Consider the following 24,282-nt stretch of genomic DNA (forward strand, 5'->3'; position numbering starts at 1 on the left):
AAGTGATTTTCTTTCCTTCAACCCGTGGTTGAAAGAAAAAAAATTGCATAATGTATGGCCAGCTATATCCAGGGAGCCCCAGCCAAGGTCTTGGGGGTGGTTACAATACCTGTGAATCAGGTAATTCAAGTGTCTTTGTCACTGGAACCCCTTTTACCTCCAAGGTATTATCTTCTTTGATCACACTGTGGTGGCTCGTTTACAATGGATGCACTGTCATTCATTTTGCTGCATTTTTGAGTGCTTCAAAATGCATGGACAAGAGATTATTTAAGAGGGTTTTCAGTACAGGGATAAGAAGGAATGTAGGAACAGAGGCAAGCGAAACAGGTCCGGAAGTAGATACACTGCATAGGTACCTTTCATGCTGAAATTCTGCAGAAGACATTGTCTAGAATGAGAACCTACTTCACTGGTGACATAGAAAGGGCACAAGTGTAGACGAGGAACACTTGAAGGAGCAGGGCTGGTGCAAAAGATGTGTGACTAGAAAAGCAGAGAGAGGCTAAACACACAGGAGCCGACATGCAGGAAGTAAGGGCAGCGTTAGCAGAGTAAAACATAACAAGCGAGGGTCAGGCTTCCAGTAGTTCACAAAAACAAGGGGTCCAGGGGTACCACTAAATAATCTGACATCATGACAGGGTAGCACCACAAGTCTCATTGGTCCCAGTATGTACCGTAATTAGCAAAACACAGCGAATACTGAACTATAAGTCCCAGCAGTCATTGCCGCAACATACACAGGTACAGAACTATATGCCCTAGGAGTTCTCAATAATACAGAAAACAAACAGAAAAGAACCACAGGTCCCAGCAAGTTATCACAGTGACCATTGGGGCTGAATAATCATCTAATGGTTAACATACACTTTGTCCCCCTCAAACCTGCTACTTTAAATTCATAGACAAATCCCTATCTCAGCTTAGTCTCTCTTATGTTCCTCAGCAAGAAGGTCTCCTAGTGAGACCAAGCAGCCATAGGTTCCTCCATGTAATATTGTAGTGCAGCACGACCCCCTTGGGGACTGCTTGGATTTACCTGCTCATCTGCATCATCATGACCCTGTAAACATTCCAACCCACCTGACACTCTGGGTGCAGACATTGTAAGAGAACTATCATTGTGCTCCGGTCGCACTCGCACACGCATGCGCACATGAGAAACTTTGAGGATCACGGATGCGCCAATGCGCATGTGCGAAGGAGGGTGCGCGTCCGTAGGAGTGCGTCCGCACGTCCCTTTTGGCGCCAGATGGCCTATTTAAGTTACTGACCTGTAACAGATGCTGACTGATCTTCAGCTGTTCCTGTAACCGTATCCTATTGAATCTGCTATTACCTGCCTGATATCCGTTGCTGAACCTTGGCTTTCCTTGACCCTGCTTCTGCACTCTCCTATGCTTCTGATTATCGGTTCCTGATCCCGGCTTCCTATTTGACCCTGTTCCTGCCTGATGACTTGGTACCTTGCTGCCCGCCTGCTACCGAACCTGGCTATCCTTGTGACTTCACCTCTGTCTCCTGTTTGGCTCCACGCTGTCTTCCGGGTGCCCGCAACTAAGTTCCTGCGACCTGCTGTGACTTCCTGCCTTCCTTTCTTTAAAGAGTCGCATCATCTGCTCCAAGCTTCCGAGGCTACTTCTGCAGGCACTCATGTTCCTCCTGTCCCTTGGGTCCTTCTGTCTCCACTCTCAGCGGGACCCTAGTTGGAGATACAAGAGAGGCTGACCTTGTCACTTCAGACTCCAACCAGGTACGTGACAAACATCTTTGCACCACCTTGAAGTAATAAGTCAAACAACTCAGTGCGTTTATATTCTAATAGGGATGAGCTTGGCGTTCAAGTCGAACTCATGTTCGACTCGAACATCGGCTGACAGTTTTTTTGTGAAATGGTAGGGGTACTTTTGTATCCCCTTACCATTTCACACAGGGGAGAGGGCCAGGATCTGGGGGTCCCCTTGTTAAAGAGGGCTTCCAGATTCCGATAAGCCCCCCGCCCGCAGACCCCCACAATCATCGGGCAAGGGTTGTGGGGATGAGGCCCTTGTCCCCATCAACATGGGGACAAGGTGTTTTGGGGGGCTACCCCAAAGCACCCTCCCAATGTTGAGGGCATGTGGCCTGGTACGGTTCAAAAAATTTTGGCACGGGGTTCCCCTTAAAATCTATACCAGACCTGAAGGGCCTGGTATGAATTTTGAGGGGCACCCCCACACCATTTTTTTTTTTTTGGCGTGGGGTTCCCCTTAATATCCATACCAGACCTGAAGGGCCTGGTATTAAATTTTGGGGGAACCCCATGCATTTTTTTTTCTGAATTTCGTTTTTTTTCTTAATGCTGTTTTTATCAACTAACTTTTACCGGACCGACATTTCATTATAGCCGAACCAGCGTAAAAACAAAAAAAAAAAAAAAGTCTAGAGGATAAGGGTTTGGTATGGATTTTTGTGGGGGGACCCCACGCCATTTTAAAAAAAAAAAATTTGGCCGAGGTTCCCCTTAATATCCATACTAGACCTGAAGGGCCTGGTATGGAATTTAGGGGGACCCCCATGTCATTTTTCTTTAAAATTTTGGTTCGGAGTTCCCCTGTTGTTTTTATCTATGAACTTTTATGTGTATTGTCGGACCGGCAATTCATTGATAGCCGCGAGTAGTTTTAAATGCCTTTTTTTTCTTTGAAATGTCATTTTGCTGTCAGACTGTTCTAAACACGGGAAACATGCGCCCCTTTACAGGCACACTATAGACCAGTGTTTCTCAACTCCAGTCCTCAAGGCGCCCCAACAGGTCAGGTTTTCAGGATTTCCCTTAGATGAAACGGCTGTGGTAATGACTAAGGCAGTGAAGCTGATCAAATCACCTGTGCAAAATAATGGAAATCCTGAAAACATGACCTGTTGGGGCGCCTTGAGGACTGGAGTTGAGAAACACTGCTATAGACACCTCCCATGTACGAAATTTAAAGGAATATTACACTTTTATTGTTTCACTTTAAGCATTATTAAAATCACTGCTCCCGAAAAAACGGCCGTTTTTAAAACTTTTTTTTGCATTGATCCATGTCCCCTGGGGCAGGACCCAGGTCCCCAAACACTTTTTATGACAATAACTTGCATATAAGCCTTTAAAATTAGCACTTTTGATTATTCATGTTCGTGTCCCATAGACTTTAACGGTGTTCGCATGTTCGAACAAATTTTTTGCCTGTTGGCAAGTTCTGGTGCGAACCGAACAGGGGGGTGTTCGGCTCATCCCTATATTCTAATAATGTTTACTGGAGTACTTCAAAGAATATCTTGTTGCACAGAGGAGGTAATAGATCAACTGAGCTTTTAATAACAATCCTAGCTCAGTAGAAGAATTTCTCTATAGTAATACAAGATAAGGCAATTTGGCAATAACAGGATATTATATACACGTATGTACAATGAAATACCAATTGAACATGACCTGAAAAGATAAGCAAGAGTTAAGCATTAATTCTGGCAATACTTTTAAAGGGAAAACCAGGCCAGCCTGTTTAACCTTTAATCCTAATGAGATATCTAGCAAACAAGAATGGCATGAGGGCCCTTTAAGCAGTAATGACAGCAATGTCCCAGTTGCAGGCCTGATGGTCTTCACCGGCAGTTGGAGCTCATTAACTATATCCAGTAAGGTGCAGTAACAGGGTAATGGTATTTCTTGGAATGGTTGAAGCTGAAGGTGTCTATGTACAATTTTAAAATAAAAGTGCAGTAAAGTATTCCGACGGTAAAGCTGTCTGTAAACAGTGTCCCAGTGAAGCAACAAAGAAAGGTTTGCAAAGGTGGGCAATTGCCTTCTCACCAACAACAAGGCTGATTCAATGGCTTGCGAACAGTGACTCCCGGAGAGGCATCCTTACAGTGGATCCGCTTGTGACGATCACCTGATGCAAAGCACAAAGCGCGGGTTGTCAGACTGCCAAGTTGATGCTGGAAGATGTCTGACGAACAGCAAGCAGTGCTAGGCCCTTCTTGGCCGGGTTGGAATGCTGTATACTGCGTGGTAGGCTGCAAACTCACTCTCCCTGTACAGAGAGGTCCGTCACACACTGGGCCCAAGAGGAAGAGGGCGCGGGGTGGGTCTCTGGCCTCTGTTAAAGCTCTTCCCAGCAATCTCCCTGATGGTAGCAAAGATCCCTGGGATATCTAGTCCGGGTGTATAGTCATGCGGAGGAATAGCCATTCTGAGGAACTACTAATCCCACAATCCCTTTGGTTTGGCCCACAAATATGATGTCAGTTAGTGACACTGGAGGGACAATACGATCTGTAGAATGACAGGGAATTGCTGTACTTTGCAATCGTAGTCCACAATGCTACAGGAGCAAACGTTATAGTATTTTTCATATATAGATACCGATATATATATAGTTACATAGTAGGTGAGGTTGAAAAAAGACACAAGTCCATCAAGTTCAACCTGTGTGTTATGTTTATATTACATTGTACAGTGGGGACGGAAAGTATTCAGACCCCCTTAAATTTTTCACTCTTTGTTATATTGCAGCCATTTGCTAAAATCATTTAAGTTCATTTTTTTTTTCCTCATTAATGTACACACAGCACCCCATATTGACAGAAAAACACAGAATTGTTGACATTTTTTCAGATTTATTAAAAAAGAAAAACTGAAATATCACATGGTCCTATTTATTCAGACCCTTTGCTGCGACACTCATATATTTAACTCAGGTGCTGTCCATTTCTTCCGATCATCCTTGAGATGGTTCTACACCTTCATTTGAGTCCAGCTGTGTTTGATTATACTGGTTGGACTTGATTAGGAAAGCCACACATCTGTCTATATAGGACCTTACAGTTCATGGTGCATGTCAGAGCAAATGAGAATCATGAGGTCAAAGGAACTGCCTGAAGAGCTCAGAGACAGAATTGTGGCAAGGCACAGATCTGGCCAAGGTTACAAAAAAATTCTGCTGCACTTAAGGTTCCTAAGAGCACAGTGGCCTCCATAATCCTTAAATGGAAGATGTTTGGGACGACCAGAACCCTTCCTAGAGCTGGCCATCTGGCCAAACTGAGCTATCGGGGAAGAAGAGCCTTGGTGAGAGAGGTAAAGAAGAACCCAAAGATCACTGTGGCTGAGCTCCAGAGATGCAGTCGGGAGATGGGAGAAAGTTGTAGAAAGTCAACCATCACTGCAGCCCTCCACCAGTCAGGGCTTTATGGCAAAGTGGCCCGATGGAAGCCTCTCCTCAGTGCAAGACACATGAAAGCTCGCATGGAGTTTGCTAAAAAAACATCTGAAGGACTCCAAGATGGTGAGAAATAAGATTCTCTGGTCTGATGAGACCAAGATAGAACTTTTTGGCCTTAATTCTAAGCGGTATGTGTGGAGAAAACCAGGCACTGCTCATCACCTGTCCAATACAGTCCCAACAGTGAAGCATGGTGGTGGCAGCATCATGCTGTGGGGTGTTTTTCAGCTGCAGGGACAGGAAGACTAGTTGCAATTGAGGGAAAGATGAATGCGGCCACGTGCAGGGATATCCTGGATGAAAACCTTCTCCAGAGTGCTCAGGATCTCAGACTGGGCCGAAGGTTTACCTTCCAACAAGACAATGACCCTAAGCACACAGCTAAAATAACGAAGGAGTGGCTTCACAACAACTGCGTGACTGCTCTTGAATGGCTCAGCCAGAGCCCTGACTTAAACCCAATTGAGCATCTCTGGAGAGACCTACAAATGGCTGTCCACCAACGTTTACCATCCAACCTGACAGAACTGGAGAGGATCTGCAAGGTGGAATGGCAGAGGATCCACAAAATCCATGTGTGAAAAACTTGTTGCATCTTTCCCAAAAAGACTCATGGCTGTATTAGATCAAAAGGGTGCTTCTACTAAATACTGAGCAAAGGGTCTGAATACTTAGGACCATGTGATATTTCAGTTTTTCTTTTTTAACCACTTGACCACTGGGCACTTAAACCCCCTTCCTAACCAGACCAATTTTCAGCTTTTGGTGCTCTCACATTTTGAATGACAATTACTCAGTCATGCAACACTGTACCCATATGAAATTTTTGTCCTTTTTTTCACACAAATAGAGCTTTATTTTGGTGGTATTTAATCACCACTGGGTTCTTTATTTTTTGCGCTATAAAAGAAAAAAGACCGAAAATTCTGTAAAAAAATAAATTTTTCTTCATTTCTGTTATAAAATTTTGCAAATTAGTAATTTTTCTTCATATATTTTGGCCAAAATTTATACCGCTACATATCTTTGGTAAAAATAACCCAAATCGGTGGATATTATTTGGTCTTTGTGAAAGTTATAGCGTCCACAAGCTATGGTGCGAATATCTGAAAATTGATCACACCTGAAGTACTGACGGCCTATCTAATTTCTTGAGACCCTAACATGCCAGAAAAGTACAAATACCCCCCAAATGACCCCTTTTTGGAAAGAAGACATTCCAAGGTATTTAGAAAGATGCATGGTGAGTTTTTTGAAGTTGTCATTTTTTCCCACAATTCTTTGCAAATCAAGTTTTTTTTTTTTTACTTTTTTTTTTTTCACAAAATTGTCATATTAGCAGGTTATTTCTTACACTCCACATATGCATACCACAAATTACACCCCAAAACACATTCTGCTATTACTCCCGAGTACGACGATACCACATGTGTGAGACTTTTACACAGCGTGGCCACATACAGAGGCCCAACATGCAGGGGAGCCACCTTCAGGCATTCTGGAGTGCCCAGGCCAATTCTGACATTTCTCTCCTACATGTAAAAATCATCATTTATTAGCTAGAAAATTACATAGAACCCCAAAACATTATATATGTTTTTTTTAGCAAAGACCCTAGAGAATACAATGGCGGTCGTTGCAACTTTTTATCTCACACGGTATTTGCGCAGCAATTTTTTTAACGCTTTTTTTTGGAAAAAAAAACTGTTTTGTGCTTTACAAAAACCAAAACAGTAAATTTAGCCCAATGTTTTTGCATAATGTGAAAGATGAAGTTACGCCGAGTAAATAGATACCCAACATGTCACCTTTCAAAATTGCACGCCAAACTTTGGAATGGCGCCAAACTTTGCTACTCAAAAATCCCCATAGGCGACGCTTTAAAATTTTTTACTGGTTACATGTTTTGAGTTACAGAGGAGGTCTAGGGCCAAAATTTTTGCGCTCGCTCTACCGATCGTAGTGATACCTCACATGTGTGGTTTGAACACCGTTTTCATATGTGGGCGGGACTTATATATGCGTTCGCTTCTGCATGCAAGCACACAGGGACAGGGGTGCTTTAAAATTTTTTTTTTTTTTTTTTATTGTTCATTTTACTTTATTTATTTTTGTTTGATGCTTTTTTACAAAAAAAAAAAATTTTGACCACTTTTATTCCTATTACAAGGAATGTAAACATCCCTTGTAATTGGAATATGGCATGACAGGTCCTCTTTACAATGAGATATGGGGTCAATAAGACCCCACATCTCACCTCTAGGCTGGGAAGCCTGAAATAAAAAAAAAAAAAAAAAAAAACGATCCTGGCTTCGATCGTAGCGGTGAGTCGGTAGAAGCAGCGGAGTGCGGCGGGAGGGGGGACATCCCCTCTCGCCTCCCGTAAGAACGATCAAGCAGTGGAACAGCCGCTATGATCGTTCTTATGGTGTAGGGAATCGCCGGCTGAAAAAGCTGATATCTGAATGATGCCTGTAGCTGCAGGCTTAATTCAGATATCCCCGCACAAAGTCAAGGACGTTGTATGACAGTCGGCGGGCGGGAAGTGGTTAAAACATATTTTTTTTTTTTTAACACAAAGTTGTCCATTTATACAATATTTCTAACACATAGCATGTACATACCAAAAATGACACCCCAAAATAGATTCTCCTGCTCCTCCTGAGTACGGCGATACCACATGTGTGAGACTTCCACAGCCTGGCCACATACAGAGGCCGAGTACAGCCGAGCGTGGCTCAGCATGGCAGGGTATGGCTGGGTATGGCGGGGTATTGCAGAGTATGGCGGGGTATTGCAGAGTATGGCGGGGTATTGCAGAGTATGGGGGGTATTGCAGAGTATGGGGGGTATTGCAGGGTATTGCAGAGTATTGCGGGGTATTGCGGAGTATTGCGGGGTATTGCAGAGTATTGCGGGGTATTGCAGAGTATTGCTGGGTATTGCGGGGTATTGCAGTGTACTGCGGGGTATTGCAGAGTATTGCGGGGTATTGCAGAGTACTGCGGGGTATTGCAGAGTACTGCGGGGTATTGCAGAGTATTGCGGGGTATTGCAGAGTACTGCGGGGTATTGCAGAGTACTGCGGGGTATTGCAGAGTATTGCGGGGTATTGCAGAGTATTGCGGGGTATTGCAGAGTACTGCGGGGTATTGCAGAGTATTGCGGGGTATTGCAGAGTATTGCAGAGTATTGCGGGGTATTGCAGAGTATTGTGGGGTATTGCAGAGTATTGTGGGGTATTGCAGAGTAATGTGGGGGTATTGCAGAGCAATGTGGGGGTATTGCAGAGTAATGTGGGGGTATTGCAGAGTAATATTGGGGTATTGCAGAGTAAGGTGGGGCATAGCAGAGTATTGCAGAGTAGTGGGGATGGCTGAGCATGGATGGATGGATGGTTGGATGTCTCTGTGCAGCGCTGTGGGCTTGTTGTGTAGTGCCCACAGCGCTGCACAGAGACAGCCATCCATCCATCTCCCTCTCCTCCACAGTGTACCGATCGGTACACAGGAGGGGTGGAGAGGAACCGGCGTCATCAGACGCCGCCGGTCTGTTTACATGTGATCGCGCCGTCATTTGACGGCGCGATCACATGGTAAATGGCCGCGATCAGCGGCCATTTACCGGGATCCGTGATGCGCCGGGTCCTGAGGACCCGGCGGTCACGGATGTGTTCGGGTGCGCGCCCCAGGGGGCGCGCGAGAGGGGAATTCTGAGAGGACGTCATATGACGTCCTCCCAGAGTTAAGCAACCGCCCTGCAGCCGTCATTCGGCTATGGGCCGGTTGTTAAGTGGTTAATAAATCTGCAAAAATGTCAACAATTCTGTGTTTTTCTGTCAATATGGGGTGCTGTGTGTACATTAATGAGGAAAAAAATGAACTTAAATGATTTTAGCAAATGGCTGCAATATAACAAAGAGTGAAAAATTTAAGGGGGTCTGAATACTTTCCGTCCCCACTGTATATCCCTGTATGTTGTAGTCGTTAAGATGCCTATCTAATAGTTTTTTTTTAATTATGGATACTCCCCGCTAAAACCACTGCTTGTGGAAGAGAATTCCACATCCTTACCTTTCTGACAGTAAAGAACCCTCTACACAGTTTAAGCTTAAACCTCTTATAAGCAGCTGTGTGCAGGTCAGCCTAGCTGGCTGCAGGAGGTAGTGGGTTAACAAGTGTATATTCTCACTTCCAGCCTCTTTGATATGTTTATTATGTGTACATAGGTTCAGAGCTGTTTTGCCTCTATATTGTCTCCAGCACCATTTTGGAGAAGTCTGGTGTCCTGATAGGACAAGCAAATCTCGAGAGATTTGGTCGGCCATTTTTGGGTGGATATCTTATATAGGAAAGCTCAGCCATGTGTAGTTCAGTTCACATGTGTATACAGACAGGGTGTGTGAACCTGCTTGTCAGGGAGAGTTAGGAGCAGGGTCGGTACAAGGGGTGGGCAGAAGGGAGGATGCCCTGGACAATTTACAGGAGAAAGGGGGGACGCAGTAGAGGCCACGCTACAGGCCGCCTGGATCTGTGGCTGCAGCGCTCCCCTCCCACCTCCTCCTCTTGTTTGTCACACAACGCCAGGAGCGCTGTGTGTCAGGGAGATGGGTCTGTGTGTGTGTAACAAAGTCCCACCCCCCTAGACCAGCTCATGTGGTAGCAGATTGAATCAGTGTTCTGCCTATCACACGAGCCGGTCTACGGGGGCGGGACCTTGTTACGGCGCCGCCGAACACACACACACACAGACCCAGCTATGTGACACACAGTGCTGCGGGAGATGTCCACTGCGTGATCCAGGGCAGGCTATGGTGAGTCTGCATTCATAGGCAAAGTGAGGCTGCGATTATGGGCACAGCGGTAGGCTGCATTTGATGGGCACTGGTGAGACTACATTGATCTCTTGTATCATGTCTGCAGTCTCTGACCATCTTTAGTATGATGACCCCAGTCTCTAACCATCGCCTGCATCATGTCCTCAGTCTCTAACCATCTCTTGTCTTATATCATGTCGCCAGTCTCTGAGGGGAGTTTGCTTAATTAGCAATGGTATTGGTAATATGCAGCAGGAAGGGGGTTAATGCACTGTCACTGATGCATTAGTATAGATCCCATCGTCTGTAGGCGCTGTAACTTTTCACAGCGGGGGGCGCAGTTTTTCATCTTCGCCCTGGGCACCGAATGACCTTGTCCTGGCACTGGTTAGGAGAAGTTAGGGAGAGTATTCCGGCCTGTGAGGGATAGCTCAAGGTGTCCTCGCTGTGAGGGAGGGACAAGTGTATGAGATGCCTATATCCATCTGCTGAAGGAATACTGCTGTTACCGGGTAACAGCCTCTACAGATACGCATTGTGTGCTTGGGTTTATACTGTGTCAGTCAGTGAGAAGTGACTATAGTGCTGACGAATACAACTACTGCTTACATCAGAAGTGACTGTGCTGTGTATCTGTGCCTCCATGTCTGGAGTGAAAGTACTTGCATTACTGCCTCGAATACTCTTTCTACCACCCTCTCTCTGGTAATAAACGTTGCCTGGTTATAAAGTCAGTACGTGTGATTCCCTCTGTGAAGCTGCTACACCCTACACCAGCTTACATTTTGGCGTAGTCGGCAGGATGTCTGAACCACCATCCTCAAGCGGGGGAGTGGCTAGAGGGTCAATCATGGCACCATACAGAGCGGCTTTGGCCCTGATTCCAAAATGTAATGGCACAAATATGCCCCTGACAGACTAGGTGGAGAGATTGGACAGTTCGGTCCGCTTGTTCGAAAGCACACTTTGCAGATATGGCGGTTAATGCGCTAGAAGGAGAAGCACGCTGGGCTGTGATGTTCTGCCCGAGAAGGAAAGGGATAGCAGAACAGCTATTGTGGGCTGCTTAGAAAGCCTGTATGGTGAGAGTACCTCCATAACCAAACTCCGGAAGAGTTTCTATTGTCGGGAGCAGCACGACTGAGAGACTATCCCTCAATTTGCAGGGGCCTTACAGGAAATCTGGTGCCAGTTGGAGGAGAAAATGGACCCCGTCGGAACTGGGGTCCTTTAACCCCAATCATCTTATCCGGGACCAGTTCCTCACTGGTGTATGGTCCTCTTAATTAAAAAGAGCCTTAAGGGATCGAGTGAGGGCTGATGGTACGGTGAAATTCGCTGCTATCCTACAAGAGGCCATTGAGGGGGAACAGGAAGAGCCGGACCATGAACAGGTTGGTGCCAGAAGCCACGTTACCCTCACTCATGGAGCCAGGTGGCCAGTGATGCGGGAGGAAGCGACTGCCCCATGCCCTGCCACTGCCTCGAATGCAGGGATGCCCTCGATGGAAAAGGTCGTACAAGACCTAGTTAATATGGTCGCCTCCCTCAGGCAAGAGGTGGCAGCTCTGCGGAGCAGGTCTGAACAACCCCGGACGGCGATCAACCCCCTCCGGAGGGACCCCGATATTGACCGAAAATGCTGGCAGTGTTGACCGCTAGGCCACGTCGAAAGGAATTGTGCGAGACGGGGAGCCCAGAACGTACAAAACCATCCTTTAAGCTAGAGATTACTGTGGTGGAGGGGCGACCCACGGGAAATGTTCGTTCACTGCCTCAACGTGATCCTACAATGATTTTTGGGTGCCCAGTGGCGACAGTGATGTTCAACGGACAGCCGGCCAGATGTCTGGTGGACACTGGATCAGAAGTCACCACTATGGCCTATTCGTTCTACCAGCAACATTTTGGGCCAACCCCAACTCTAGACCCCTCCTGGTTGAGACTGAAAGCTGCTAACAACCTACCAATTCCAGTAGTAGGGGTCACTTGGATGTCCATGAAAGTTTATGAGCAAACCCTCCCTAGGGTCGGGGTCGTGGTGACCCGAAAGTCCTCCTTCCCAGAAATTCCAGTGGTGTTGGGTATGAGCGCCCTAAAAGAACTGGACTTAACTCGCCTTCTGCTGGAGGCATCAATGCAAGTATCTGGGCAGTCAGAACCACAACTGCAGAATCTGATCCATGCTTGTTGGACTGTTCAGACACAGAGTCATAAACACACAGAGAAGGTGGGGGTCATCCATCTCCCTGCCCGTCATCGGGTTATTATACCCCCACGTCAAGAGTTGCTGTGCCCCCTTCCTGTGGTAGCTAACACGTAAGAGGGGCCACTGTGATGGTCGAACCACAACGCAACCTGGAAACCAAAGGTGAATGGTTGGTAGCCAGAACTCTGTCTGTTGTCCAGCAGGGACAAGTTTTGGTGCAACTGGTTAACTTGGGGTCCACCCCGATACAAGTGCCCACGGACGTGGCCATTGCAGATTTGTATACAGTACCCAAAAGCTGCATTACTGATCCTTGCCCTGGGGTGGAGGCCGCCTGTGCTGCTTTGCAGACGGCTCTACCTGATTCAACAGAGACCCAGCTCCCGAAATTGTTGACACAACTGGCACTTCCGGTGCAGGAGATGACCCCGGAACAGAACAACAAGCTCCAACAACTAGTTCACAGACATTTGATGGCATTCTCTCAAGGCCCTGAAGACTACGGCTATACTAATGCTTTGGATCACTCTATCCACACTGGAGACACGGCTCCTATTGGGGAAAGGTATCGTAATATACCCCCAGGTCTTTGCCAAGAGGTCAAAGACTTATTACGCAGCATGCTGCAAGGGGGGGTGATTCAAGAGAGTTGTAGTCCCTGGGCTGCGCCCATTGTTCTTGTGCAGAAAAAGGATGGCAACTTACGTTTTTGTGTGGACTATTGCAGATTGAATGCCTGTACCCATCGGGATGCTTACCCTTTGCCCCAGGTCGAAGAATCCCTAATGGCCTTGGGACAGGCCCAGTACTTCTCCATGCTAGATTTGGCCAGCGGATATTGGCAGGTCCCAGTAAAAGAAGAAGACCGTGAAAAAACGGCCTTTATCACCCCTCTGGGACTATACGAGTTTAATCGGATGCCCTTTGGCCTGACTAATGCCCCTAGTACGTTCCAAAGGCTAATGGAACGTTGCTTGGGAGACTTGAACTTTGAATCTGTCCTGATTTACTTAGCTGACATCATAATCTTTTCCACAACGTTCGAGGACTATTTGCTACATCTGGATCAAGTCCTCCAGCAGCTAGCCCAGTATGGCCTTCGGCTCAAACCGGAAAAATGTCATCTCATGAAAACAAAAATCCAGTATTTGGGGCATGTGGTTGAGGCAAAAGGGGTGTCCCCTGATCCCGACAAAATTCAGGCTGTACAGACATGGACAATACCTAAGAACGGTAACAGAGCTTTGCCCTTTCTTCGGGATTGTGGGTTACTACCACAGATTCATTCCGAACTTTGCTACTATCGCAGCCCCTTTGACCCAGTTGTTGTGTGGGCAACCAGCCCATCGGAAAGGAAAATCTTCCCCCAGCATTACTGATAGTTGGGGGGCAGCACAAAGTGAGGCATTGGAGGCCCTCAAGGCGGAGCTGACTTCCGCTCCCATATTGGCTTATGCTAACTAGGTAAACCCTTCCGGGTGTACACCGACGCCAGTCTCCAAGGATTGGGGGCTGTGCTGGCTCAAGAACAAGATGGGACGGAGCGTGTGATCGCCTATGCAAGTCGGAGTTTACGCCCTACTGAACGTAACCCAACCAACTACAGTTCCTTTAAACTCGAGTTGTTAGCGGTAGTCTGGGCCATCACCGAAAAGTTTGCTGAGTACTTAGTAAGTGGTCACGTGGACATATATACTGACAACAATCCTCTTGCCTATCTAGAGACTGCTAAACTGGTTGCCTTGGAGCAACATTGGGTGGCCCGACTGGCCCGGTTCAACTATACCATTTACTACAAGCCAGGATGCTCCAATGGTAATGCTGATGCTCTCTCCCAATTTCCTCTCGATGGGCCTCAGGATGATCTAGATCAACAATTCGAAGAGGATGAGGTTGTTCCCTCCGGGATTCTCCAGCAAGAGCAACAGGCTTCAATGAGTTACGATTGCTCGAGAGTGGCTGCAACTCCAGCAGCAAGACCCTGACATTGATCATGAGATATTGGGACAGGTATCGGAGCCAGACTTGCAGGAGCGAAGGGGGCTCTCGCCGACGTGATGTCAGCTTTTAAAACAGTGGGATAGGCTGGAAAGATATAATGGACTCTTATACCGAAAGGCACGGATTCCAGGGGAGCCGCAAGTTATTCATCAACTGATTATCCCCCAATCAGAGGCCTTAGAGGTTTGTCAAGTCTTTCACCGTATTGGAGGACACGTCTGTGCAGAACGGACAGAGGCCTTTATTCGTAAGTACGTATTTTGTCCGGGGTTATCCAAGTGGGTGCAGAAGGCATGTCAGGGGTGTAAGAGTTGTGCCATCCACAAAGGGAGGACATAGAAAACTATGGTGGTGATGAGCACAGGAGAACCCTTTGAATTACTGACCATGGACTTTCTGACAGTGGCTGACACCTCTGCATGGTATCGCTACGCCTTGGTGTTTGTGGACCACTTCTCTAAGTTCACCATCGTGGTGCCAACTAAAGATCAGACTGCCGCCACCATGGTTAAACTGTTCTGGTCCCATGTAGTCCAGCCCTACGGGTGCCCAAAACGGATTCTGTCCGACCAAGGGCCAAACTTTGAGTCTAGGGTGTTTTCAGAACTGTGCTGTCTTAGTGGTATTCGGAAATCTCATACTACTTGTCAGGAGACTAGTAGACCAGACTGTGTGGACTGCACAGAGATAACCCAAAACACATGTAAGTGAATAGTGATATTTATTAAAATAGGTGATAATTAGAAAATACAAACAGTAAACAACCAACCCAACAAACCCACTACAAACAACAATATCTACAGCAAGGGGCAATACCGGAATCACAGATGTCAGCCAGGCCAGGGTCATACACAGCAGGTCAGCAAGAACAAGGGATATACCAGAGACATAAACGTTTAGCCAAGCCAAGGTCATACACAGGAAGATCAGTAAATGAGGGACAGGGAACCAGCAGGACAGAGAGGGGATGGATCAGGCTGAAGGGTACAGGAACACTGAAGGGATCAGGTCAGGATAAGCTCGGGCACAAGGTCAGATGCAGGTTCAGGATTGGGTAACAGGTGAACAAGGTCAGGGCTCAAGGAGAGAGATACCAAGGCAAGCATATGAGGGCTTGCCGTGTATTTATAGGACTGACTATGATTGACTCAAGTCACACCTGAGCGCAGGGAGTGTTGTCTGCTCCATACTGCCAGGATCCATCCGCTGGTGGATATCAGTACTGCGGCCAAAAGATGAAATGACACCAGCAGGGAAATATTCTCCTGACAGTTCAACACTGCCAGGAGACACCTGCTGGTGGACCCCAGTACTGCATGCCAAACGATATATCTTACCACCGGATGGACCCTTTCCTGACACTACTCCTTACCACCCCCAGGGAAATGGGGCCTGTGAGCGCTTTAATCGCACATTGCTGGGGTTGATTTGCACATTAGAACAAGAGCATCATGAACGTTGGCCGCAGTATGTAGGAGATGTTGTTTGGGCTTACAATCAGACTGTGCATCGAGCCACTGGTTATACTCGCCATTTTCTGATGTTTGGGCGTTGTGGCCGTTTACCGGTGGATTTACTCTTGGAATCTCCAGAGCCTATTACGTCAAGGACCCCAGAGGAATGGGTCCAAGATCACTGGCACCGCCTGGCTCAAGCCAAACAGATAGTACTGAGAAAGCACCAGGATTTACCCGAGGAAAGTACTGTTCAATTGCTGCCACTTACACCGGGAGACAGAGTCTTGGTAAAGAATCCTAAATACCTGAGGGGCAGCAAGCTGGAGCCCAAGTGGGAGCCCTGTCCATATCGAGTCCAGCAACAACCTTTCCCTGGGTGGCCTGTGTATGATCTGGTTTCACAGAAGCCGGATGGACCTCACAAGAGACTGCATCGTAATCTCCTTCGTCCCTGTGTGTTCAGTGCTGATTCACAAACGGATAATCCTATTCCTGTCTTTCCCCCATCTGCTAGATGGGACAACAGCCAGGATGTCCTCAACAGTGACTGTGCAACCTAGTACCTGCCCCCTCTGCCGGCGGTAGAGACCTTATCCCTTGCTGGGGGAGATACAGAGAACCAGGCTGCTGCTACTGAATGGGACTTATCTGTGAGGGAGCCAGATGTGCACAGTGCCCCCACTCTGTAGGAGGATGAGCCTCTCGTGGAAGAACTAGCACCTGCCCATCCTGTTGTCTCAGATGGAGATTTGGAAGACCCGGAGCCTCGCTTGCCCAAGCATATTACCAGGGGACTGAAACCTGTCAAGTATTCTGACTATGTGACATAAACTGTTATGTATTGCTTGTTTTCTTGTTTGCTATACTATTGCACTGTGTTAATTACCTCTCCCTAGGTGCATGCAAGGGATTGCAATGGTTAAAGGTGGAGGAGGGAATGTAAGCAGCTGTGTGCAGGGCAGCCTAGCTGGCTGCAGGAGGTAGTGGGTTAACAAATGTATATTCTCACTTCCAGCCTCTTTGATATGTTTATTATGTGTACATAGGTTCAGAGCTGTTTGGCCTCTATATTGTCTCCAGCACCATTTTGGAGAAGTCTGGTGTCCTGATAGGACAAGCATATCTCGAGAGATTTGGTCGGCCATTTTTGGGTGGATATCTTATATAGGAAAGCTCAGCCACGTGCAGTTCAGTTCACGTGTGTATACAGACAGGGTGTGTGAACCTGCTTGTCAGGGAGAGTTCGGAGAAGTTAGGGAGAGTGTTCCGGCCTGTGAGGGATACCTCAGGTTTCCTCCAGAGTCCTGTATCAACAATCCTGGTCGGATGAAAGACTCCCCATTGCGGATAATAAATCCGGTGTCCTCGCTGTGAGGGAGGGACAAGTGTATCAGAAAGCCTATATCCATCTGCTGAAGGAATACAGCTGTTACCGGGTAACGTGTGTGAATATCAGCCTCTACAGATACGCATTGTGTGCTTGGGTTTATACTGTGTTAGTCAGTGAGAAGTAACTATAGTGCTAATGAATACAACTACTGCTTACATCAGAAGTGACTGTGCTGTGTATCTGTGCCTCCATGTCTGGAGTCAAACTACTTGCATTACTGCTGTAAATACTCTTTCTACCACCATCTCTCCGGTAATAAACGTTGCCTGGTTATAAAGTCAGTACGTGCGATTCCCTCTATGAAGCCGCTATACCCTACACCCGCTTCTCTTAATTTTTAGTGAATGGCCACGTGTTTTTTTTAATTCCCTTGCACGGAAGAGTTTTATCCCTATTGTGGGGTAACCAGTACGGTAATTGTACATTGAAATCATATCCCCTCTTAAGCATCTCTTCTCCAGGGAGAATAAGTTCAGTGTTTGCAATCTTTCCCCGTAGCTGAGATCCTCCAGTCCCTTTATTAGCTTTGTTGCCCTTCTCTGGACCCTCTCCAGCTCCAGCACATCCATCCCGAGGACTGGTGCCCAGAACTGGACAGCATACTCCAGGTACTGCTGAACCAAAATCTTGTAAAGTGAGCGAATTATCTTTTTATCTCTGGAGTAAATCCCCTTTTTAATGCATGCCAATATTCTGTTGCATGCCATTGCTGAGCCTGTCATCTACTAGGACCCCCAGGTCCTTTTCCATCCTAGATTCCCCCAGTGCCCCCCTCCCCCCCACCCCCCCAGTAAGTAGATTGCATTCATATTTTTGGCACCCTAATGCATTATTTTACATTTTTCAACATTAAACCTCATTTGCCATATAGTTGCCCACCCCATAAATTTGTTTAGATCTTCTTGCAAGATTTCCACATCCTGTGTAGAAGCTATAGCCCTGCTTAGCTTAGTATTGTCCGCAAATACTGAGATTGAGCTGTTTATCCCATCCTCCAGATCGTTTATGAATAAATTAAATAGGATTGGTCCCAGAACAGAAACCTGGGGGACCCCGATTTCTATGCCAGACCAATCCGAGTACTCCTCATTTATCACCACCCTCTGGACTCATCCCCGTAGCCAGTTTTCAATCCATGTACTCACCCTTTGGTCCATGCCAACAGACCTTAGTTTGTACAGTAAAGATTTATGGAAAACTGTATCGAATGTTTTTGCAAAATCCAGATACATCATGTCTACAGGCCTTCCTTTATCTAGATGGAAGCTCATCTCCTCTTAGAACGTTTATAAGTTGGTTTGGCAAGAACGATTCCTCATGAATCCATGCTGATTATTGCTAATAATACAGTTTTTATTACTAAAATATTGTATATAGTGCCTTATCATCCCCTCCAAGAGCTTGCAAACTATTGATGTTAGGTTAACTGGTCTATCGTTCTCAGGGATATATATTGGCCCTTTTTTAAATATTGGTGCTACATTGGCTTTTCTCCAATCAGCTAGTACCATTCCAGACAATAGACTGTTCGTAAAAATTAGGAACAATGGTCTGGCAATCACTTGACTGAGTTCTTTAAGGACCCTCGGGTGTAAGCCATCTGGTCCCGGTGATTTATTAATGTTAAGTTTCTCAAGTCTATTTCTAATTATATGTACTGGTAACGGTGCTTCCTGTGTCATGTCATGAGAATAAACATTGTAGTCTTGGTACTGAACTCCCCCGTTTCCCTCGTGAAGACTGAGGAGAAGAATAAATTAAAAACCTTCGCCATCTCTCCATCTTTTGTAACCAGGTAACCTTCATCATTCTTCATGGGGCCAATATGTTCTGACCTCCCTTTTTTCAATATCTATATACTTAAAGAATTTCTTGGGTTTTTTTTTTACTCTCCTCCGCTATGTGCCCTTCGTGCTTTATCTTAGCCACCCTGATTACACCTTTATCATTCTTTGTAAAATTGGAATGCTGATGATGACCCCTCAGCCTTGTATTGTTTAAAGGCCATCTCCTTTGCTTATATATGCATTTTTATTTTGAAGTTAAGCCACCCAGGAGTTTTATTAGTTTTTTAAATGCATTTCCCATTGGGATGCACTAGCCAATACCTTTATTCAATATGCCCTTAAAACACTCCCATTTTTCCTCTGTGTTCTTTGTTACTAGGATTTGATCCCATTCATCTTTTCTCTTAGCACAGGTTTGATTTATTACTGTATATGGGGAGCTTTGCAATAAGACACCTGAGTCCAAATTGCTGGTGCTGAGGTGTCTGCCTATATCCTGGGTTGAATTCTGTGCTCCTTGCTGTGCCTCCAGGCCCCCAGTATTGGCACAGGAATCAGTACTGATCAGTGTATTCTGACGGTGGGGAAGTCTCCCCGCTATCAGAATACAATAGCACAGCGAGTATGTGGATGGGGAAATCTAGTCAGTTTCTTTCGTTCAACCCACTGGTTGAATGAAAAAAAAAATATTCATGTACCACTACCTAGTTTTTAAGTAACGTGTGTTTTATATAGGGTGTGGGTTGAAACTTCAAAACTAACATTTAATATATTGCAGATTACCAGTTTTTAGATGCAGTGGCTACATTAATATTCTTTTTTTTTAGGCTTTTTCCTGTTATTTAGAACTGTTGATTATGTCAGTATGTCTGTTATTCTGCAACTTCCACTGGCAGTTAGAGGGTTGAGACAAAATATTTAACAGTGAAAAGGATGCTTACAATGGTCAGGTTTTATTCATTTACAGTGCCTTGCAAAAGTATTAACCCCTTGGCTTTTTACCTATTTTGTTACATCACAGCCTTTAGTTCAATGTTTTTTAAATCTGAATTATATGTGATGGATCAGAACACAATAGTCTAGGTTGGTGAAGTAAAATTAGAAAAATATATACATAAAACTATTTTTCAGAAATAAAAAACTGATAATTGGCACGTGCGTATGTATTCACCCCCTTTGTTATAAAGCCCATAAAAAGCTCTGGTGCAACCAATTACCTTCAGAAGTCACATAATTAGTGAAATGATGTCCATCTTTGTGCAATATAAGTGTCACATAATCTGTCATTACATATACACACCTTTTTGAAAGGCCCCAGCGGCTGCAACACCTAAGCAAGAGGCACCACTAACCAAACACTGCCATGAAGACCAAGGAACTCTCCAAACAAGTAAGGAACAAGTAAGTACAAGTCAAGGTTAGGTTATAAAAAAAAATATCCAAATTGTTGATGATCCCTAGGAGCACCATCAAATCTATCATAACCAAATGGAAAGAACATGGCACAACAGCAAACCTGCCAAGAGACGGCCGCATACCAAAACTCATGGACCGGGCAAGGGGGGCATTAATCAGAGAGGCAGCATAGAGACCTAAGGTAACCCTGGAGGAGCTGCAGAGTTCCACAGCAGAGACTGGAGTATCTGTACATAGGATGACAATAAGCCGTACGCTCCATAGAGTTGGGCTTTATGGCAGAGTGGCCAGAAGAAAGCCATTACTTTCAGCAAAAAACAAAATGGCACGTTTTGAGTTTGCGAAAAGGCAAGTGAGAGACTCCTAAAATGTATGGAGGAAGGTGCTCTGGTCTGGTCAGACTAAAATTGAACTTTTTGGCCATCAAAGAAAAAGCTATGTCTGGCGCAAACCCAACACATCACATCACTCAAAGAACACCATCATGCTGTGGGGATGTTTTTCAGAAGTTGGGACTGGGAAACTGGTCAGAGTTGAGGGAAAGATGGATGGTGCTAAATACAGGGATATTCTTGAGCAAAACCTGTACCACTCTGTGTGTGATTTGAGGCTAGGACGGAGGTTCACCTTCCAGCAGAACAATGACCCCAAACACACTGCTAAAGCAACACTTGAGTGGTTTAAGGACAAACATGTAAATGTGTTGGAATGGCCTAGTCAAAGCCCAGACCTCAATGCAATAGAAAATCTATGGTCAGATTTTAAGATTGCTGTTCACAAGCGCAAACCATCCAACTTGAAGGAGCTGGAGCAGATTTGCAAGGAGGAATGAGCAAAAATCCCAGTGGTAAGATGTTGCAAGTTCATAGAGACTTATCCAAAGCGACTTGGAGCTATGATATCTGCAAAAGGTGGCTCTACAAATTGATATAGGGGGGTGAATAGTTATGCACATTGACTTTTTCTGTTATTTTGTCCTATTTGCTGTTTGCTTCACAATAAAAAAATAAAACATCTTCAAAGTTGTGGGCATGTTCTGTAAATTAAATGATGCAAATCTTCAAACAATCCATGTTAATTCCAGGTTGTGAGGCAACAAAACATGAAAAATGCCAAAGGAGGGGGGTGAATACTTTTGCAAGGCACTGTATGTAAAACCTTTATCCCAAAAGGAAAAAAAAATGTTGCTGTAACTGCTGAAAAAGTGTTAGCTGGAATTAGACTTTAAAGGGGTTGTAAAGGTAATTTTTTTTTTTTTTTAAATAACAAACATGTTATACTTACCTTCACTGTGCAGCTCGTTCTGCACAGAGTGGCCCCGAACCTGCTCTTCTGGGGTCCCTCGGCGGCTGTCTCAGCTCCTCCCTGCAATAACTAACCACCTTAATGCGAGCTCCCTTGCATGGTGGTTAGTTATTGCGAGCGCGCTCCCGTGATACAGCTGGCGGCTATAGCCGCACGCTGTATCACTCGGCCCCGCCCCCGGCGCGCCGCGTCATTGGATGTGATTGACAGCAGCACGAGCCAATGGCTGCGCTGCTTTCAATCCATCCACTATAGCCAATCAGCGACCAGGCTGATCGGCTGAATGGAGGTCGGGAACGAGCGGCCGAGTTTCGAGGTGTCAGGTAAGTAAAACGGGGGGGCTGGGGGCGGCGGTATTATCAAAAGTTTTTTCACCTTAATGCATAGAATGCATTAAGGTGAAAAAATGTATACCTTTACAACCCCTTTAAGTGCTAAATCTGCTAGTTCATCTTATGCCGTGTACACACGACCGGACTTTTTGACAGCAAAGGTTCGACGGAACGAATCCGCCGGACAATTCGATTGTGTGTGGGCTTCATCGGACCTTTGCTGTTGAAAAATCAGATGGACTTTAGAAATAGAACATGTTTCAAATCTTTCCGACGGACTCGAGTCCGGTCGAAAAATCCGTTCGTCTGTATGCTAGTCCGACAGATGAACAACAACGCAAGGGCAGCTATTGGCTACTGGCTATTAACTTCCTTATTCTAGTCAGGTCGTACGTCATCACGTTCAAATCAGTCGGATCAAAAGTCCATCAAAAAGTCCTTTGGAGTTCAGTCCGTCGAAAATACGCTAGTGTGTACACGGCATAACACTACCCTTTCCCCAGACTGACAATGCTGCTGTCCAAAGGTGTCTCTGTTGTTTCTCCATCCAGAGTGGAGACCCTGAGACAGGGTGTGTTACTGGCTAAACTACCAGGTAAAAATAAGTACAAATAAAAGTTTAAAAAAAAAGAAAACTAATGCAGCCACAACATTTAAGAATTGGCAAGCTGCACTGTATTACATTTTTAATTTTGGGCTCAATACCTCTTTAACTTTAAAATCTCATATTACTCATCTGTTACAAGAAGTATTCTGCAGGAACAAAAGGACAGAAAAGAGATTCTGGAAGGAATGAAGCAGGATCAGAAGAGGGGCGCTGGAAGCAGCACAGCAGATGCAGAAGAGGGACACTTGAAGGAATATGGCAGGTACAGAACAACGCAACTCCGAAATCAAAAAAGTAAGTGCAAAAGAAGGTCACTTAAAGGAGAAAGCAAAACATAGCTATGGACAAAAGAAAATAATTTATGAAATGTCAAAGCACATGCAATAAGATAAGGACAACAGTGAACATGGAGAGAGAGGTGGTCCAAAGAGGCAGTAAAATGCTGAAGAAAGAGTAGATAGAGAACAAAAACATCACAACAAAGTTGCTTGAAAATATACTTTTAGGACAAAAAGGAGCCACGCAGAGAGGAGAAAATACAGACTGCAGAATTGGGGAGTGTTAAATTAGTAGCTAGGAAAGAGGAGAGCACCATTGGGCTGAATGGGAGAAATCTATGCAAGTTTTTAACTAATACAGGGGGTCCCCGGGTTACAAACAAGTTAGGGACTGTAGGTTTGTTCTTAAGTTGAATCTGTTTGTAAGTCAGAACAGGTACATTTTTAACATTTGTTTTTCTGTCTGTGCCCCTGTTTAGAAAATTTCACCTCACTTTCTGTCCCAATGACAATTGGATTTTGAAAATTTTGGGTTGTTGTGGAAACAAGCCTTGGTGATAAAGCATCAGTGGAGGTACCTTTTCCCCATAATAACTCTTACAGGAGTGAATTTCCCTCCCTAGGGGTAGATTTCCTCTCACTTCCTGTTGTCTCCCTCCGTTTGTAAGTAGGAGTCGTTTGTAAGTCGGATGTTTGTAACTAGGGGACCCCCTGTAGTTCCTTCTACTGAGTGATACATTAGTGGCATTATCACAATATTAAATCTAACTCCAAATCTTCTGAGACTAGTAATCAGGGGTGCAGTGCCTTAGATGATTGCAGATATACTGTACAGCTTTAAGACTGTAGGCACAGGAGTACACTGGCAAAGAAAATGCACTGACATTTAATTCCAGGCAAAAGCTAGATTTTTCATGGCACTGCTTAGGCACAATGATCATTTTAGACTTTGCCTGTAAAGTAACCAATCTTCACTCTTTTGGGTTTAGTAAGTTTTCTAAAAAAAACTGTTTTACCATTGTGCAAAAATATTTTTTGAAGCATGGCTGCAAATCCATCACACTAAACATATTGGATTTGAAGATGTTATGGTAAACAGCACATTTAGGGATTGTTTCTCATTCATAGTAGCTATAGTACAGCGTCATATCCAGAGGTTGTCTTTGGGTAATAGATTTATGAGTGCTACCAGCAAAGGTTGAAGGGGCGGGGTGGGGGGTCAGCCTGTTACTGCTCAGACCATACGCCACACACTGTATCAAATTGGTCTGCATGGCTGTCGTCCCAGAAGGAAGCCTCTTCTAAAGATGATGCACAAGAAAGCCCGCAAACAGTTTTCTGAAAATAAGCAGACTAAGGATGGAGATTACTGGAAGCATGTCCTGTGGTCTGATGAGACCAAGATAAACTTATATGGTTCAGATGGTGTCGA

The 24,282-nt window shown here is 45.4% G+C and overlaps 1 protein-coding gene across 2 annotated transcripts in view; it reads right to left on the reverse strand.

The window, feature by feature from the left end:
* Nucleotides 1-24,282, reverse strand: part of SAR1B (secretion associated Ras related GTPase 1B) — a 301,257-nt gene that overhangs the window by 238,103 nt on the left and 38,872 nt on the right. Inside the window, exon 1 of one of the 2 annotated variants that reach the window (XM_073620799.1) lies at nt 1,516-1,539. The exons of the other annotated variant lie outside the window; for it this stretch is intronic. The gene's annotated coding sequence lies outside the window, so the exon portion shown is untranslated. Of the gene's footprint in view, nt 1-1,515; nt 1,540-24,282 lie in introns of those variants that run through there. 2 annotated transcript variants of the gene reach the window in all.

The sequence above is a fragment of the Aquarana catesbeiana genome, linkage group LG03 (genome assembly GCF_042186555.1).
Source record: "Aquarana catesbeiana isolate 2022-GZ linkage group LG03, ASM4218655v1, whole genome shotgun sequence".
NCBI classification, from domain to species: domain Eukaryota; kingdom Metazoa; phylum Chordata; class Amphibia; order Anura; family Ranidae; genus Aquarana; species Aquarana catesbeiana.